Source organism: Sorex fumeus, unplaced genomic scaffold, assembly GCF_029834395.1.
Source record: "Sorex fumeus unplaced genomic scaffold, SorFum_2.1 ptg000010l, whole genome shotgun sequence".
NCBI classification, from domain to species: domain Eukaryota; kingdom Metazoa; phylum Chordata; class Mammalia; order Eulipotyphla; family Soricidae; genus Sorex; species Sorex fumeus.
Window position 1 is genome coordinate 38,536,448 of NW_026606067.1, and position 20,041 is coordinate 38,556,488.

Sequence of the window (20,041 nt, forward strand, 5' to 3'; positions counted from 1 at the left end):
TGCGAGAAAAGAACATCTCCTGTGATAAAAATATAATTTCAGACTTTGCAATGCAACGAAAAATAAATGTGATTCTTCTGCTAAATTATTATAATGGAGCTGCTATTAGAATTTACTGTTCCATGGAACAGGTACTTTTATTTTAACACATTTTAGAAGGATTTCTCTTTAATTTAGTACTTTTGAGTTTGATAAGAAATGGAAAAACTAATCATATGAAATAGCTGAGTCCTCAAGAATTTCAGATCATTAAGTATTATACAGAAATACCAAACCACCTTGTAAAAGTTTTTCTTCTTAGTTTCTCATGTATTTTTCTAAGATTGCACAGGCACTAACAATATTTCTTTTAAAATATTTATTAATTAGTAGAGTATTAGAAAAATATACATAACTTTTCATAGCCCCTTTTTTCAGTTTTAATTTTATTTTTAAAAACATGTTTTCTTTAGTGAGAAATGAAAAAAATACAGGCATTTTTCTTTTAAAAGAGAAAAATTTTTCTTTTAATGTAAAATGGAACAGTGAGGTGGAGAGGATAGTGGAGGAATCCAACAAAGATTTAACCTGTAAACTATATTTTATATTCATTCTTCTATAAGGAATAAGAATACAAAAGAACCCAGATAACTGAAATAATGGAGAGATTATGGTTGTGTTTATCCATATTGAAAAATGGAAAAAATACAAAAAGGGATTATCTGGCTTAAATAGATAGTCATGTCAACCTGTTAATAACTTCCCTGAGAGAATACTTTGCTGACATTTAATGCTCAAATTCTTCTGTAATCTTTGTTCTCCATTTTAGTACGCCATGAAAGCCTATTATTTTGCAATTCATTCATAATTCATGTTTTTATAGAGAAATGATGATATTATGACTTATATCTTGCTCACTGATACTACATATTTAAACAATATGAAAATATTTTTTAAAAAGAAAACATGAAGTTAATTTTTTTGGTCAGAACTGTATTCTTTCTCAGTTACAAAATTTGTTTGATTATAAGAATCTCCACCAAGTCAGAAACAATACTTGATAAAGTAACCCATGATGTTTACAATATACATTGATCATGAACAATGATTGCATTTCAAAAAGTTAAAATTACAATATTCTGAATCTCATGATTTATTAATAAAATATTATTGATTTACTTTTGGTTTCCATCAGCTAATTTTCTGTTGGGCTGGAGCAATAGCACAGAGGTAGGGGATTTGCCTTGCACGCAGATGACCAGGGTTCGATTCCTCAGTCCCTCTTTGAGAGCACAGCAAGCTACTGAAAGTATCCGCCGCATGGCAGAGCCTGGGAAAGCTATCTGTGATGTGTTCGATATGCCAAAAACAGTAACAACAAGTCTCACGATGGAGACGTTACTGGTGCCTGCCAAGCAAATTGATGTACAATGAGATGACAGACAGTGCTACAATTTTCTATAAACACAGATTCATTCTTTTAATTGTTTATGTGATTCATACACCTAATACCTAAGTTCTAATGTCATTCAATATTATCAACTTGATCTTTTCTACCACTCTCCTCCCATCTCTTTTTACTTCCTCTTTAGTAACTCTAGTGACTATTATGTTTTTAATAAAAGTTGAATTAATGTTCTTGTATTTTTAAAGTTTGTTTTGGTTATTTGTGTTTCACATGAGAAAATTGGTGTGCCAAAGCAGTAACTTTGGTCTCATTAATAACAGGTCTCACTCCCCTAGCCCTGAAAAAGCCTCCAATCATTGGGAAAGACGAATTCAGAGAGGCTTGTAAAATATCAGGGCTAGGACAAATAGAGACGTTACTGGCGCCCACTCGAGTTAATGAAGGAACAAGGGGATTACAGTGATACAGTGATACAGTGATCACCCTCAGGCAGAGTCTCCTGCCCCTGTGCCTGGCTGTCCTCACTGGAGCCCCTTGGAGAGGGATGGGTTGACTTTCTTTCCCTGCCTTGAGCAGAGCCCTGGAGCTGAAGACCTCCGGGACCAGCCACAGCCATGCTCAAGGCCACTCTCCACATGCTTGGATGAGCCTCACACATGAAGGAACAGGCAGAGGAACCCAGGTGTGCGAGACCCGGGGCTGAGATTTCCAAGCTTCTCGGATTGGTACTGGGCCTCCTCCACCCAGATCCGCCATCCTCCAGTAGCTAGGAATTATACCCACCAACTTCCTCCAGCACCGTGTAATCCCATCATCGGCCAAGACCCAGAGACTATAAAACGAAGCTCTGGGAAGTTAGTCTAGTTCAAGCTTATTGTCTAGTTCTCGCTCTCTGAGAACCCAGCAGCCTACCGCGAGTATCCTGCCCACAAGCACAGCAGAGTCTGGCAAGCTCCCGTGGCATATTAGATATGCCAAAACCCAGTAACAATGATGGGGCTCATTCCTCTGACCTTGAAAGAGCCTCCAATGTGGCACTTGCTAAAGCCTCAGGTCTAGGACAAATGGAGACGTTACTGCTGCCTGCTCGAGGAAATCGATGAACAACAGGATGACAGTGATACAGTGATGAGGAAACTGGTAAAATTATTTTTTCATTTCTAAAGTTTATTTTGCTACTGTGGATAATGCTGCTATGAACTAGATCGTGCATATTAAAAAGATCAGAAGGAAAAGATCTGAAAAGAAATGTAGCACACCAGAGAACTATGGGATGAGTTCAAGAGAAACAACTTTTCCTGAGGGATAGGAAGGAAATTTTAGCAGAGAACCTCTTGTTGAAGAAATTGTAGGTGAGAATTCTCCAGTGGTGAGGAGCGCCTCTACTCAGATGCTAGAAGCCCAAGGGGTCCCAGGAAAGTAGACACAAATAGAAAAACTCCAAGACAAGTTGTAATCAGAATGACAAAAGCCAAAGACAGAGACTGACTATGGAAAGCAGTAAGAACAAAGAGGAAAGTAACATTACAAAGGAACTCCCATGAAATCCTCAGCAGATCTGTTGAATGAGACTCTATAGGCTAGTAGTGAATGGTGGGCAATTCATAGTCTTGACTAGTTTTTCAAGAAGCATTAAGTGGGTTTCTTTTAACAGGTAAAATGGTGCCAGAGAAATAGTATAGCAGACTGGTTACTTGCCCATCAGAGGTTACTTTGGCCAACAGAGTTTCAATCCTGGCAACATATACGTTCCTCCAAGTTTCTTCATAAATTATCTCTGAGGGTAGAGCCAGGAGTAAGCCCTAAGCACCATCAGGTGTGCATCACCACAAAAAAAAAAGGAGAGGCGGAAGGAAGGAGGGAAAAGCAGGGAAAGAGGGAGGGAAAGAGAGGAAGGAAGGAAGGAAGGAAGGAAGGAAGGAAGGAAGGAAGGAAGGAAGGAAGGAAGGAAGATGGAAGGAAGGAAGGAAGGAAGGAAGGAAGGAAGGAAGGAAGGAAGGAAGGAAGGAAGGAAGGGGAAGGAAGAGAAAAGAAAGAAGGAAGGAAGGAAGGAAGGAAGGGAAGGAAAAAGAAAGAAAGAAAGAAAGAAAGAAAGAAAGAAAGAAAGAAAGAAAGAAAGAAAGAAAAAGAAACTGCTCGTGCTTCCCCACTTAGAAAAAATTTGGTGCCTATTGTTGCCCTCTACTTGATTAAGAAAGATCTGTTCATCATCGCTTCGTGGCCTTTGGCTAAAATCGAGAGTTGTATTTGTTCTTATCAATTTAATATCTGATACGTCCTCTATCCAAGGACAATATATGAAATGGATTTGGGGGACTAGGAAATGGAATAGCAGCTTGCTTCGTGCATTCCATGAATCCACCTGGTATTGTAGTACCTCCAAGATGGTGCACCTATTTGGGGAAATATGAAAAAAAAGAAAGAAAAAGAAAAAAAGAAAGGTCTATTCGTTCCTAACTAGTTAAGATTTTGTGCCTTGTAAATAATAAATTAATGTTTTATTTATTTGAATGAAAATGGTATGTACTGTTTCAAATTAATCTTTGAAAATTCTTCAGATAAATGCATAGGAGTGGTTTTCTTATTGTGTTATTTTGGCTTGACTGTATTTGTAAATTTTACAAATTAAATTGACAAAACTGCTCCTTAGGACAGAGAGGTTAAAATATCCTCATTCAAACTTAATAGGCTTTCAATTGCCTCACAGAATTATCTTGTCATCACTAAATGTTTTCATGAAGTTGTCTCCTCAGAAATCCAGTGTGAAAGTCACTTTGTAAATCAATATAGACTTTATGAGTGATTTCACTCCTGCTGATTTGGTCTTATACAAATCTTCTTACCTGTATCTCAGAATTTTGTACTAAAAATTTTTCATATCATATAATTCTTCCCCTAAATATCGCCAAGTTTCTACCTGGAATCATGACCATTATGTCCAATACTTAGCATATCAAGGGAAAATACTTTTCAAATATGCAAATTTATTTAATCTTTTCAAATATGCAAATTTATTTAATCTTTTCTCTTGATTGGTATAAGTAGTTCAATTATTAATGTTATCTATTCTAAAAGAAAAAATTAACAAATGAAAAATATTTATTATAGCCTTTCCAATGATAGGAAAAACAATCTCAGGAGAAATATAAGGATATATGAAATTTAATTACTAGTAAAAATTTTACAGAATTATAAGAAACTTTAAGAATTATATAATTATTTAAAAGACTGGAAAGGCAAAACCTGGACATTTAAGAACCTTTGGAATTTTGTATTAGAGAGGTTGCTTAAATGACTAGTGAACATGCTTTGGTGTCTGAGGTCAGAGTTCAAAGGTGGCACTGTAGTGTCACCTGAGCACCCCAAAGGATGATCCTCAATCAACTTGCCATAAATAGCCCCTGAACACCTTTGAGTGTGACCCAAAACTTAAAAAAGAAAAATCAAAGGAATTGTCCTTCCTAACCACTGGGAAAAGACTTAAAACGTTAAACCATTGAAAGTACTTCTTAATTAAAACAAATATTTCAAATAAGCAATGTAAATAACTTTCCACTGAGGAATCTTTTTTCGCTTTATAAACCAGAACATATAGAAAACCATGAAATTCAGTTCATGTTTTATAATATTGCTTTGTTTTCCTAATTATAAAATAACAAGACAAAAATCAGAATGATTTTGCAGAATTCAAAATGCAATTAATCTGGGGATATGACAGAAACTGTTTCAAGAAAAGTAGTGTATTTTCATTGGCAGTCCACTAGTTGTTCTTTTTTTTTAACAACATAATAATTTGTCTCAGAACACATCCGCTTATATTTATTTTTTAATGTCTACCATAATTTGAACAAGCCGATCACACCTTTTATAGTAGTTAAATAAAAGACTATGAAGCTGTCAATGCATATCTAACTTACTAATGTTATACAGTGCCTTTATTGTGCTGTTATTATTTTTTGTTTTGTTTTACTTTCTGGGTCACACTTGGCAGTGCTCAGGGCTACTTCTGGTTCTCAGGGATCATTCCTGGCATGTACCAGACAAAGATATTTAGTGTCAGGGATCTTATGTAGCAAAATCCTTACTCTCTATTCTGTCTCTCCACCCCCTGTAGCCAAATTTTAAAGAATTTAACTACAATATATGGTTTATACTCCCATTCTCAAAACCAAAGCTCAACCATGAGTTTTCAGATTTATTCATACCCACATCATCTGGCATTTTTCTTGACGGTACGTCTTTTTAATGTATTGGAGATTCTATGCCATCGTTATGCTTTTACCACTATAAAAATAAATAGAACATGTTAAAATTTTCCCATAATCTTATAGTACTCATTATAATTGAGGGTTTCTAGTCCTCCTTTTTGCATTTTAACAGCTATTATTGAAAATTATGATAATGTAAAGAATTCTCTTAATCCTAGTCTACATATAGAGGAAGAGAATAATGGATTCTTAGACTGGAGCGATAGCACAGCAGGTAGGGCGTTTGTCTTGCACGTGGCCAACCTGGGTTCAATTCCCAGAATCCCATTTGTTATATATTCATTCTTTTTGTCTTTTCCTCTCTCATATTATGAGGTAATATAAAGCAGTCATTTAATCACTTACTCACTTAATCCCCGTTATTCATCGATTTATTCGAGCGGGTGCCAGTAACGTCTCCATTCATCCTGGTTGTGTGCTAGTGTAGCCCAATGGTATCTGTTTGTTCTAGGAACATGCAGAGCCTCAAACCGATCATTTAGGGTCTTGACGAAGAAGTCTGACCATCTTATAGGTGGGCATCCACGTGATCTTTTGATGTCCCGTGGAATCCAATCAGTAATGGCTCTAGTCCAGCGGTTGTCTGTAAACCTCATTACGTGTCCAGCCCATCTGATTTTTGATGTCTTGGCAAATGAGACAGCGTCTCTGATTCTTGAGCGTTGACGAAGATCAGAACTCCGGATTCTATCTCTCATTTGAGTGAATCGTGATATTCCAAGCATAGTTCTTTCGATTCCTCTTTGAGAGACCCGAATAGTGTTCTCATCCTGTTTTCGTAGGGTCCAGGTCTCTGAGGCATATGTTAATGCAGGAAGAATAGTGGAATTAAAGAGATGTGCTCGTAGCTGGAGGTTCTTTGTCCTTTTAGTTATTTCTTCAATGTTCTTGAAGGCATTCCAAGCCGCTCTCTTCCTCCTGCGCAACTCAGGTGCCAGGTCATTCATCATGTTGATTTCTCGACCTAGGTATATATAACTGTTGCATTCGGAGATGGTGGTTCCGTTGAGAGCGAATGGAGCGTCAGGAACAAGGCTGTTTCTCATAAACATTGTCTTCGTAAGAATCAGCTGTAGTCCAACCTTTCCACATTCACGGTCAAAGCAGTGACAAAATATAAATATAAATATAAATATAAATATAAATATAAATGTAAAGCAGTAACAGAAAATAATGTAAATATGTCTATTTTGTTTCAATATTCATTTTGTATTGACAATAATAACAAAACAGAACTCTTCATTGGAAGAAGAATAAACAGTTTATTCTATGGGCCAAAGAAGTTTCAAATACTTTAGGGAATAAGATTCAGAGGTAAGTGGAAATTAAAAGTGACTGGGAAAGAAAACAGATTACTTACGAGGTCTTGAGAGATTATACGACTGAAAGACACACTAAAAGCTCCCATTTTGCATCATTTCTTATCACAATTAATGATAATGCAGTCAAAGCGGAGGGAGGGAAAGAAACCTCATTAATTAAATGAAATTATTGTTTATTCCCTAGAGGCAAACAAGTATCGAAATCCTTCAAAACATGCCAAAAGAGGTTCCTAAATCACGTCACCAAGTACCGGACTCCTCTGCACTGAATACTCCGCTTACAGCTTTGAAATAGTAGTAGAGGGATACCATAAAATAGGACCACAATCTCTTTTTGAAAAATCAATAGCTTTTAAAATCCCAAATGCTCCGACTGCGAGATTAATAAAGACCAAGAATCCATCCTAAACACACACACAATGACTTCTATTACAAAAGGAAAAATGAAAATGCTGCTATTCCTGACACAGTCAATAGATCCCACCTTAGTGTATACTGTACTTTCTATATTTTTAATTTAAATGCATATAGTTCTGGGGACTACAGCATGATCAGCATTCATTCATTTCAGAGCATAATAGAATATGTGGGAGTTTGTCCCATAAATAAACATATAACCTGTCAAGGGTACCATTTGCTTAAAATATTTTCCCTGGAAACTTATCTAGCCAGTCTCAGTATGTGGTTGTTCCTCGAGCCTTTTTTTCTTCCTTATTCTTTCTCTTTCTGCTTTTCTTCTTTTAACGAGAACTTAGCACAATATCACGAAACTGCAGCTTCTGCCTCAGGGTTTAGTTCATGTAGTCCAGGGTCCACAAAAATAGCAGTCTTGTTCAAAAATAAGAAAGGATGTTTGGAAAGCTGCATTCAGATTTTTATAAGCTTAAAGAACTATTTTAAGCACATAGTGTTTCCCAAGTAGCTGAGAATATTGCTTGCCCTTTGTGGCTATGAACTCTTGGCATAAAAGGAAACTCTACTTCAAAAATAAATTGTAATTAATATATATTTGCCCAGAGAGTTTTCAGCTACTCTTTCATTCTTATTATACAAAGTGAGACCACCAATAAATCATTCAAGAAAGCCATGCAATATTAATGTGGGGTGTGCTACAGGTCCATTTAATCCAATTAAGTTCAAGACGTAATTCTTTCACTGATAGGCATTCTGAATTTTGATGACAAATTCACAAATGCATTCAGAAGGCAAGACATGCCATGAAGTATTTAGGTGGACATTATATAAATGGACTATTTTTATTTCAAAGTAATAGATGGTAGATCCAGATCTGTAATGGTATGCAGCTAAACTTAGATTTATCTTTATTTTTTCTTTAACCCATTAATTCTTTATCAACGGAAAATCTGTTCAATGATAAAGATTTGTTTTTCATTAAGGATTGTTTCATAACAATCACTCAGAACACAGATTTTTGAAGTAAAATATTTTTTAAAAAATATCTGAATATATCTAAAGCCCCAAGGCAAAAATGAACTTATCTGATTCTCTGTTATCAGAAAAAAAGCACACATATTCTCATCTCTAGTAAATTTATTTCTACGTAAAATTGCTTCGTATTATAATGCACACAACGCAATTATTTTCTGTTTAAATTTTAATTGGAGAAGAGAAAAAGTAAAGACTGACTGAATAGTAAATTTTTATAGAAAGGTTCACAAGGAAGTTTTAAGGGAAAGAAAACTTGAATCAATAGACATGGACTGAAACATTCAGTCTGAGAATCAAATTAAAAGAAATTCTTAGTAACAGAATTTGGGCAAAATGTAAGAGTACATTTGGCTCGAAACTTGGAGTAGATTGACAGTATTTGTTTGTGATCCACAAAAGGGTTTTGAAAGTAATATATTTTTTCCTTAAAAGGTCATAAAAATCTTCCTGAAAGTGCAGGCAGGGCTCTTTACCCAATTTCTACTCAATGGGCGATCCTTAGCGCTGCAGAACAGACTTCATAGGGAGCTGCCTGGACTCATTTGTGAGATATTTAAAAAAATACCAATATGAGACTAATACACAGGAACAGTAGAAACTAGGGCCAGGAGGATTGGTCCAAGGTTGGAAGCCTTCAGCCAGTGATGGGGGAGAAGGCATTTGGGATAAAGAAGTAACCATTTAAATAATAATGGTGCATCTTTTGTTGAAACAATGAATCCAATCAAAGTAGATTGAGTGTTAAGTATAGAGTGTTAAGTAGAATTCATCTGCCACACAGGCATTGGGAGCATTGGAAGGAGGGGTTTATTAGGGTTCTTGGTGGTGAATAATAAGTATTGGTGAAGTGTGTTTGATGATTGCATGACCCAGACTTAAACCTGAAAGCTTTGTAACTTTTCCCACAGTGATTCAATGAAAAAAAAAAGAAGTAACCATTCTGACAAAGTTGGAAAGCTGGATAAGAACTGTGTGCTGAAAGTAGATAAAAGAGGCGGGAGATAAACTGGGGACACTGGTGGTCGGAAATGTACACTGGGTATTGCAACATTGTATAACTGAGACTGGACCTTGAATAGATTTGTAACTCCATATCTCATATTCAATGAAAAACTGCTAATCTCAGCCCTCATCTGATTCAAACAGGGGATTCTTAATTACTTTAAATTTAGAGTAGTAATCTTTGGCATTCAATAATATTTACTTCTGCCATCAGATTTTGACAATTGTAAGTAACATTGTAGCACCGATAAGTAGCAAGACCATAGACTGTTGTAACCTGAGGATCTATTTATAGTGCTGAGGATATGCACTGTAGCACTGTCCTCCCATTGTTCATTGATTTGCGCAAGTGGGCACCAGTAACGTCTCCATTGTGAGACTTGTTACTGTTTTTGGCATATCAAATACGTCATGGGGAGCTTGCCAGGCTTTGCCATGCAGGTGAGATACTCTCTGTAGCTTGCCAGGGTCTTGAGAGGGGCCGAGGAATCAAACTGGGGTCAGCCCTAGTTGGCCGCATGCAAGGCAAATGCCCTACCCACTGTGCTATCTCTCCAGCCCCTAAGGATACGAGAGAAAAAAAAAAAACAAAACCTCACTTTTCCAGACAGCTCTGATCAGCCCGAGCAATAACTGATCCTAGATGACCTGGTGTTTGAAGAAAATTAACCTGGAGTTGTGAAGTCAAGTTGAAATCTGGCAAATAAATGGTTCCAAAGCTTCTGTGTTGGTCATATCTAGTTAAACCTTCTGAAACAACGATTCATTTTTACAGTTTTCTATTTTGATTACCAGCCCTTCATGTATATTTTTTCAGATTCTGTGATTTACAATACAGCTAACAGTTTGTCACACACAAAATTCCAACAATACACCCATCACCAATATACCCCCCCACTGTCCCCCAATGTAACCAATGCCCCTCCCTTTTGATACATAGGTTTCTTAAAGTTGGTTTTGCCAAAATAATGAATTTGTTTTGTTGGGGGATATTTTGCATATAAATGTTTACAAGAGCTTATAAAATCTTCCTAATTTAATTGTATTTATTAACATATTTAAAATAATTTTTGACATTTATAAACAACCAGTGTCTTATTTTTTTCTGACAGTGATAAAATTACTAATATTACAAATCTCCTCACATGTGGACAAGTTCTAATGGAAGACAAATAATTTCATTTAATTTATTATGAGAATATTTTACCAAGGAAATTCTGGAATACAAAATGAAAATATAATCTCTATCTCTGAGCTTAAAATATTTATACAGATAAAATGGCAGGCATATATATCTGGAGCGATAGCACAGCGGGTAGGGCGTTCGCCTTACAATCGGCCAACATGGCCGACCCGAGTTCGATTCCTCCGCCCCTCTCGGAGAGCCCGGCAAGCTACCGAGAGTATTCAATATGCCAGACACAGTAACAACAAAGTCTCCAATGGAGACGTTACTGGGCTCGCTCGAGCAAATCGATGATCAACGGGAGGGCCTTTAACTTTACCTATATATCTAATTTTTAATTGTAATATTTAAATTACAATGAGTATAAATATGAGGAGAAAAATAAAATTAATGTTTTTCAAAGCATTCGTCATGTAGGTAAAATTTACTTGGATACGTAATCAAATTGGAGTTTTAGTGATAAGAACCCTAAAGTAGGTAACTCCATATATCTTATGAAGCAGTGATGAAAGGGCGGTTTACCATCAAAGAGATAGCACAGAGGGAATGGTGCTTGTCTTGTAAGTAGTCTACCTGATTTTATCCCCAGCACCCCAGACACTTGGAGAAGTAATCCCTGAGAAGTAAGCACTGAACACTGTTGGGTATGACTCTAAAACCAAAAGGGAGAGAAGAAAGAAAGGGATGGAGAGAGAGTGGGGAAGGAAGGAAGAAAGAAATGGAGGAAGGAAGGAAGGAAGGAAGGAAGGAAGGAAGGAAGGAAGGAAGGAAGGAAGGGCAAATGAGAGAAATGAAAGGAGGAAAGAAAGAAATTGTTGGGTAAAGTCATATGGAATAAGTCAGAGAGAAGATGGTTTATAGAATAAATCAATACATTATTAAAAAAAGAGTAGGAGAGAGGAAAATACTTTCACCCCAAATCAATAGAGGATAAGTGTCATGACATAAGATTAAATGTTTTCAGGCATATTTCATAACTTTGTTTATAAAAAAAGTGAAAAATATATGAGGTAAAATACAAACTGGTGAAGTAGATTTTATTTATTCATATATAATCCAAATTATGCTTACTTCAATTAAGTCTCCATTTGTTCATTCAAAAGAAAATCTTAGTGAAAGTGATGCCCATGACAAACTAAAAGTAGCTTGACAAAAGCTGGTGATAAAGATGAAAAGGTAAAAAGTGTCTTGTTATGTGAACAGCACTGTAGCACTGTCCTCCCATTGTTCATCAACTTGCTCGAGTGGGCAGCAGTAAAGTCTCCACTGTGAGACTTGTTACTGTTTTTGGCATATTGAATACGCCACAGGGAGCTTGCCAGGCTCTGCCATGGGGGCAGGATATTCTCATAGCTTGCTGGGCTCTCCAAGAGGGGTAGAAGAATTGAACCCGGGCCAGTCATGTGCAAGGCAAACGCCCTACCTGCTGTGCTATCACTCCAGCCATAAATGTTTTCCAAAGTGTACGTCACCCTAGTGTTCTGTGTGGTATGGTTTACATTGAAAAATACATCAGTACTAATGGAAGGAAACTCTTCTTTTCAGTGTAGAGGGCAGAATGAGTTACCAGACTCACTGTTTGCTGACACATAAAAATTTTGATTATGGCAATTCTGCCCTTCTCAGGAAAACATATAATTAGTACAGTAATGGAGATGGTGTCCTTAAAGAAAATATATTAAAGAAAAATTACATTCTGCATTATGATTAGCCAGAAGTTGTGAACGATTGCTGATTCAGCGTAGGCCCATGGATTCTAACTTCACGTCCATCCTCAAGATGTACCCCCAAGTCTTTAATCAACAAATCTTTCCATTTTTAACTCATTATCAACAGAAACGAGGTCTGCACTAGGATTGTAGAAGAAGCCATTTAAAAGCTTATAGTTATTCCTAACAACTAGCCAGGCAGAGGGGCCGATAGTAAATCGTAAGCATAGCAAAATAAATCAAACCTGGAATAGCTTTAAAAAGCTTAGTTTTCTTATGAGAATGAAGATTTAACCTTGCTGGGCACACCACTGATCTAAAGGAATACAATCTCCTATTCATTTGCCTTTACCAGAAAGGCAGTGTGCCAACATGAAAATCTTATTTTCAGCAAACACAATTTTGCAAGACAGGGATGAATTGAGTGATCCATTCTAAAGTAAATTTCTCCTGATACAAGGATCCAGTTATGGCAAAATAAGTACAAGCAATAAAGATCCATGTTTTTAAAATAGTCCTTCCTTTAATAAGATACCACGTCATAGGGAGATGAGAATATTTCTTGAAAGACAGCTTCCAGCTTAGTAGTTGAAGCACATTCCAATGTTTCCCATGAAATATTGGTGAGAGGAAGGAAATAAAGGCAGATCTCTATATAGTTAAGGAAACAAATTAAAACAGCAGTTTGTCTCTCTGAAGCAAACTGATTAATAGTTCCACCCAGATTCATCAATAATGCTAATGCCTAGCAATAGGTGAACACTGCACATTAGCTTACTTGTTATAAATGAAACCACAGGAAACAATTATTTAAGGTGTATGTTTGATTGTGATTGCCTCTTTCCCAAGTCTGACCTTATAATTAAATTGTTCGCACCTCTAAGATATATTTTTCTACTGGTTGGTATACATTTAATATTTAGAAAAGCCTTTTGGCCAAACCAAGCATAAATTAATGTTCACTACTTCAAGTAAAATGAGGATCCTTGCATTTTTCTCATCTTCAATTTATATCCATGTAAAACTTTTCATCGGTGTTTCTGTCTTTCTCTACATTTTTATGCATCTAAAAAAGGAAAATATAATTCAAGTTAGCACTGTGTTGTATTAAATAATATACTTATCTTATATTTAGCATAATTTAATTAATTTGAAGAAGGGAATTTCTGTTTATCATTGAAACTAGATTGAAGACATTTGTCTTTATAATATGGGTTTCAATGTGAAGATTTCTAAGAAAATCAAAATATATAAAGCTTCATATGATTCAAAGACACCGAACTCAAACTCAAAGCTAAGTATGACCTGATGATATATTTAAGGACTTACTAGCTTTGCAGTTACAAGGCGAAACAGGCGAAAGTTAGCATCTTGCAATGTAACTGAACTTGTATGATTTATAAGCTAAGTCTTTCATATTCTGTATCCTTCATTTCCCCATATTGAAACGGTGTTTACTATTTTGTCGTTCATTCGGGGGACACACCCAGAGGTGCTCAGAACTAACTCCTGATTACCCCAGGAATCACTCTTGTAGAGGTTCAGGGGACTATATATATTGTGCTACATGCATTTATAAATAACATCACTGAAAATTGTGACTACTAGATTTGTTATTAATGGCAAATAAAATTTTACACTGACATTTCATAGAACACACCTTAAATATATTCATTCCTTGCTTGTATTTCAAAATATATGGCTTAACTTTTGTGAAGCACAATTAAAATGCATTTGCACTTCAACTTCCATATACCAGAGCAAAATAGGGGTGATATATATGTATATATATGTATACACACACATATATATGCATATATATATACATATATATATATACTGCCTCTTGCAGTTTCTTCCCTGACTTCTTCTGATTCATTTTATTGATATTCAAAATGTTAGGGCATGTCAGTTAGATGAAGAAGAGATTAGTTTTATGTTTTCAAGGATCTTTATTTTATTGAAATATCTCTTCTCTTTCTGATCACTGGGGGAAAAAACCTGACTTTTCATGTGATACACACATTAAATGCATATTCATTTAGAGATCCCTGCAGTTGGACATTTAACATGTCCACCAATTCAATCTCTATAGTTCTTAGGATCTATATTCAGTTTGTGCATTTTAACCTAAAATAGTTTCTGTATGTTCAGCTCCTTATTTTTTTTTATCATTTTAGATATTATGTCATGTGAGTGGATATCTGACTTCCCACCACTTTTACCCTTTTCCTTTATATCACTGGTCATATTTTGTAGTTTTATATATATATACATACTTACAGGATCTTTTTCTAGTCCAGTTTTCTGTAAAGTAGCTCAGAGAGTAAATTGCTTGACTAAATGATCGCTCACAAAAGAAGCAGAGAGCATATAATATTAAGATTTTCATGCAAGTGAAGTTTATCCAATTCTGAAGATTGAGAGCCTCTAATTGCTGACTCAGCATCTCCTTGTTACTCTTGATTCTGGTTTACTGCATTATTATTTGTTTTTTTCCTGTGATTTCCACTATGCCTTTTCTTCCTTGTCCCCTTCCTATCTTTTGTGATGGTTCCATTTACCTTCATTGTAAATTTGAGGATTGTATTTAGGTTACTTCATCTTTTCCATTTTCTGCATTGTGATATATTTTCTTTTTGGATATTTATTCATCCATTCTTTTTTTCACATTCATTCGTCTTATACCTAATCATTTGAATTGGTTCCTGACTAGTCATGGATCCAGTTTCTTCATTCTTCCCTATTTACTTATAGCTTCTATTAAATTATAAAAACCTCAAGCCAAGTGTTTCTTAAATTATCATATTTCCTAGTGTGGTATTGGTACAATTCAATTAGTATTTAATACTTATTCATTCATCCTAAGATTGAGTAGTTTCTATGTATCTTTGTAGAAAGAAGTTATAACAAGTGAAATGATACCGTGTTAAGTTGTTTTTTCCACAGTGTCTTCAACTCTCTAGCTATATGACTTCGCTCTCATTTGGTAATTGTTCAAACATTGTCATTATAAAACTCACAAAACTTGCATCTTCTCTCTTTCATACCATCTTCCCTGAGGGCATACAATATTACTATTATTTATTCTTTAGAATTTCCTTGTTATACTCTATTAAACCTTGATAAATATACTCCCTCTGTGTTTCCAAAGAAAATAAATTGCTTTCCTGCTCAATATCCCTTGTCCCCACGCAAAGAAGAAAGAATGTTGAACATGTGTTTTCAGCTAGAAAGGGAAACATGATGAGCCATTTATAATGACTCAAACATTTTTCCATCTAAGCAACTTTGAGCAGTGTCGTTTTCCTTTTTAAAGGTATCAGGCTTAGTCAGAATAGAAAGTGACAGAGAGATAGGTTGATTGGAAAATATTTTCCCCTGACACTAGTTATTCTTTTCTGACCCAGGAAGAGACAAAGTGGCTTTATCAGATATGCACCTATCTATCAACTACTTTAGAAGCCTTCTTCGGCCACTTATCGAGAGTAAAAAGAGGTTTTGCAAATGCATAATTCTTATTACTGTGTCAACACCCTTGTAATGTTTTCTCTTTATAGTTACCACGAGTGTCATGAAAGAATGCATAAGGGCCACTTAAAACAATCTAAAAATTGGAAAGATATATATGAAGTCTGCTGAAGAAACTTCAAAGTAAAAGTTATAAAGATACTATGTGAAAAATAAATTATCTAACTGTGGAGACAAATTTAGCTTTAGCAGAAAAATCTAATTTTAATAACAAACAGCCAGTAAAATCAAATTAAAGATTTCTTAAGGGCACCTTACACATCTCACAGATATGTTCTGGTTGAGTCACCAACCATTGGGCATGATACATGCTAAATTAAATTCTACAAACTTGATAGGGAAGCCACTTTTATGCATAAGTTCCTGAATATACATATATATGTTTACACACACACACACACACACACACTACACACAACATTGTCATACTCTAGTAGAATCTCATCACATACAGGAAGTGGGTTTATCTAACCCTTCCAAATGTCTGACTAAGGCCCCTGAATGTTGCCCCACAGAACAGGGACTGATTTAATCAAGGAAAAAATATTACAAGCATTCTATATTTTTCTGAACTTCCCATAAAAATAATAGAGTGAGCTCGCTCAATAGAAAGTGAAGCTCTCTGTTATTAAATACAGCTTCTAAAACCACTTAATAGAGATCAACTTTCCTACAGCAAACTTTCTAGCAAAGGTCACACCTACTCAACATCTGTATCCGTGATAATTCCTTATGATCTATTATGAAGTCTTAAAGAAAAACACTGACATACTTTGAAAAAAATTGCACTTAAATGGTATAGTCATGAAAACATTTAGCACTGAATACTTGCATAAGATTGTATAATATAATATAATTTTGGCATTAAATAATAAAGTAAATAAATGTATCATTAGATTTATTAAATGAATAACAATTTTGAGGGGAATTTGGCAAATGGTTTTGAAGAAAATAGTGACTTTTTGTCTCCTTTTCTTCTCAGAGCATGTGGCATTAAATATTCAGTGGTTTCTCTGAATTTGTCACTAGACTTCAGTTTCTTTGAATTTTAGTTATATTTTATAATAGAAAAAATAGAATTTATCACAATGGAAAAACCATCTCGCCTCAATGTTAGGTTTTTTTATAGATGTTACTATTTTTGAGAATTATATTGGAATATATTATTTTTGTTACATATTATTCTCTCAACATTACTTTTCTTAATTAAGGCTATTCCTTTTGCACCAGACACACAAAAATATTTCTATAATTTGTTTCAAATGTTGCTGAATTTTAGAAGCCAGGAAGGCAATATTGAGGAAAAGTCTGAGAATTTTCTAATTGATCTTAAAAGGCAAGACAGCATCACTCTGGAAATAACATAACAACATCCTGAAGTGAATTTAGTTAGGAGGATGGAAGAGAAAGGAGAAAGAAAGAGAGAGGGGGAGAGAGACAGAGGCAGAGGAAGATACAGAGAGACAGAGAAATTGAGAGAGAGAAGGGTGTGTGTGTGTGTGTGTGTGTGTGCACGCTCGCGCACGTGCACACACACACACACACTTAAAATCAATATCTGTCTGTATCGTTTTGCTACCAGTGATTACTGGAAATGTTTCCTTACCTTCACTTGGGGAGTGATTTGAGAGTTAATATGACAATGAGTATATGAATGACACTGTAGAAAGATGCAAGCTACATATAAATGATTATAATTATCCAATTTTCTGGATGTTTTCTTAATAAGTAGATGGGGAATTTCTGTTCATAGCAAAGGATTTTAAAGGCTTAATCATTTCTCATTTTTGTAGCTATTCAAAATTTCAAGTAAAGCTCTGCTTAGTCCTCAAATTTCTTTTAGAAATCATTCATATTTATTCCTCTGGGCAAAAATTAGTGAATGCATGTGAATAACTTTGGATGCGCTACACAAACAACAAAGTGAAAAGTTGGCAGTTGTTCAATTTATTTGATGAGTGTACATTGTCAAATAGAATATTCATGGCCCAAAAGGGAGCCTTTAAAATTGTTTGGATTTAGATCTGCAAAGAATTGTTTTTATGCATTAATATAATGTATGTGAGTCACTTCTATCAAGTCTGTGTTAAAAACAAGTAATTCTGCCAGTCACTCACTCAACCTTCTGAATAGTCAATCATTAAAGCCAAAATTATTTCAATTGATACGAATACAAGTCACAATTACGTAGTGTTTTAGAGTCAGTATATCCAGCTGTGAATAAAAACATAGTGTATAATGGGAAAATCTGTGCACTGAGATTACGAAGAAAGCAGTTATAAAGTTACTGAAATAGCTCCTGGAGTTTCATAGAGAGACCAAGTCCTGATGGAAGTGGTCAGAGGTGAGGCCTTAGCCACTAATTAGCAGCAAGGCAACTCACTCATTATCACGCCACACCATTTCTTTCTAATAAGGCTGTGATTCATTGCTAGTTGGTGAATAATGTAGTTACCAGCATAGCTGTCCACTGTTTAAATAATGGAGCTCCAAGCAAGTGTCTGGATTAACTGTTTCATCTGTCTCCACTTCAACTACTTACTCTGCAGCATACCGGGATTAGCCTTCCTCAGATAAAATCGAAGTCTTTCCATAGAAATGTTGGACCAAAGCAAACACATTCAAAGGAAAAAATAAAAAAGGACATTTAAATACAAATCGACTTTGTAATGTTACTAATTTATTGCTACTCACAGTAAAGCTCTTAATGAGATTATCAGGGATTGGGCCTGTTTCCATTGAAAGTTTCATTAACCCAAACCATTTTCCTTCATTTATGGCTATTTACGTAGTGTATTTGATTCTCTATATTTCACATCTTGAAATTCACAAGTTCTGGAATGTGTTCTCATAATAAAAGGTGAAAATTAGAGTAATTTGTTCATCGGAAATATTTTTTTGTGTGTAGTTTCTAGGGCCATATCAATTTGCGATTTATTCCTATAGGTAGCTAACAAATTACTCGGTGAAGGTAAAAAGGGAAGAGTAGAGATCTTGTTTATTTCATCAAATTTAGGGAATTGACTGCACCTTTTAAAGTGTGGCAAACAATAAGAAAATATACAAATATACAAATATCCGATGTCTGCTTAATCTCAGCTTTTTGTGGCCCTACTCAGGAATGATACATGTTTAAATGGACCTCATGAGCATGTTCAGCTAAGTGACCTGGAGATATGTCACTTTGGTTGTCTATGTAGATGTCATTTTCCTTAGTTACTTATGACTAGCATTAGTTAGGACCCTGTTGGCATAGGAGAAACTATTACCGTAGCTTTAAGTCCCTGAAAGAATTAAGATTTTGGATGTTATAAAAATTGAGGGTTAGCTTCATTAATAACTCCAAAAATAATTTCTATTGGATAACCCTATCTAGCAGAGAAACATTCAGTTATAAATAATCTGTTTTTTTTCTTTTTTTTTTTTTAATCAATGAAACCCTTCTCTCTTTTTAAACCCTCAGGTCCCTAACCCATTCCTTAGCTCAGACTAAAAAGCCCTTGATTTCCTCCATTTACTCTAGAATTTAAAATCTATATAAAATTTTCTATACATGTGGAATTAAATTTGTCCATTTTCCAATACGAGACCTTTTGAAATTCATTTGATTACTAGACAAAATGGGAAAAATTTAGAGAGATGAAGGAAAGTTCCTCTCTTTCCCTACAAAAGTACAAAATAATGCTTCTCATGTCTGTGCAGTTAAATCACCTAACATCCTGTTAAAATTTAGATTCTGCACCAGGATGTCAATAATGAGGTCTGAATCTACATTTTTAACTAGGCCCCACAGAGGCTGTTGATCTTGATGTTAAATGGTCTTTGGTAGCAATATTATAGACTACTAAATTAGGTGGATAGGTAGAATTGGTAGGTAGGACCACGTCCAGTTTAAACAGCTCCTTGTAAAGCAAACATGCATTAGAACAAAATCCAAGCATGAACAATGTTTTAAAATACCATGAAGCACAGAAAGTTATTACATAGGAGTCTTGTTTTGTAATTATGAGAGATGTTGGCTTTGTTAAATAAGATATTAAATGAATGAGAATGCTGCAAAATGAAGGTATAAAATTGGAGTCCCTGATGTGAAATTTTAATAATCTTATTATAGACAAATTGCATTATTAAAATTGAACATTTCTGTTAAAACTAAAAAGTCCTTAAAAAACAACTGTATAAATGAA

The 20,041-nt window shown here is 35.1% G+C and overlaps 1 protein-coding gene and 1 non-coding gene across 5 annotated transcripts in view; both read left to right on the forward strand.

The window, feature by feature from the left end:
• The window catches only part of NLGN1 (neuroligin 1), a 975,921-nt gene that overhangs the window by 766,987 nt on the left and 188,893 nt on the right, over positions 1–20,041 (forward strand). The window lies entirely within an intron of this gene.
• LOC130020200 (U2 spliceosomal RNA) lies at positions 3,597–3,785 on the forward strand. Its single transcript, XR_008791973.1, has one exon. It is a non-coding gene; the product is annotated as a U2 spliceosomal RNA (small nuclear RNA).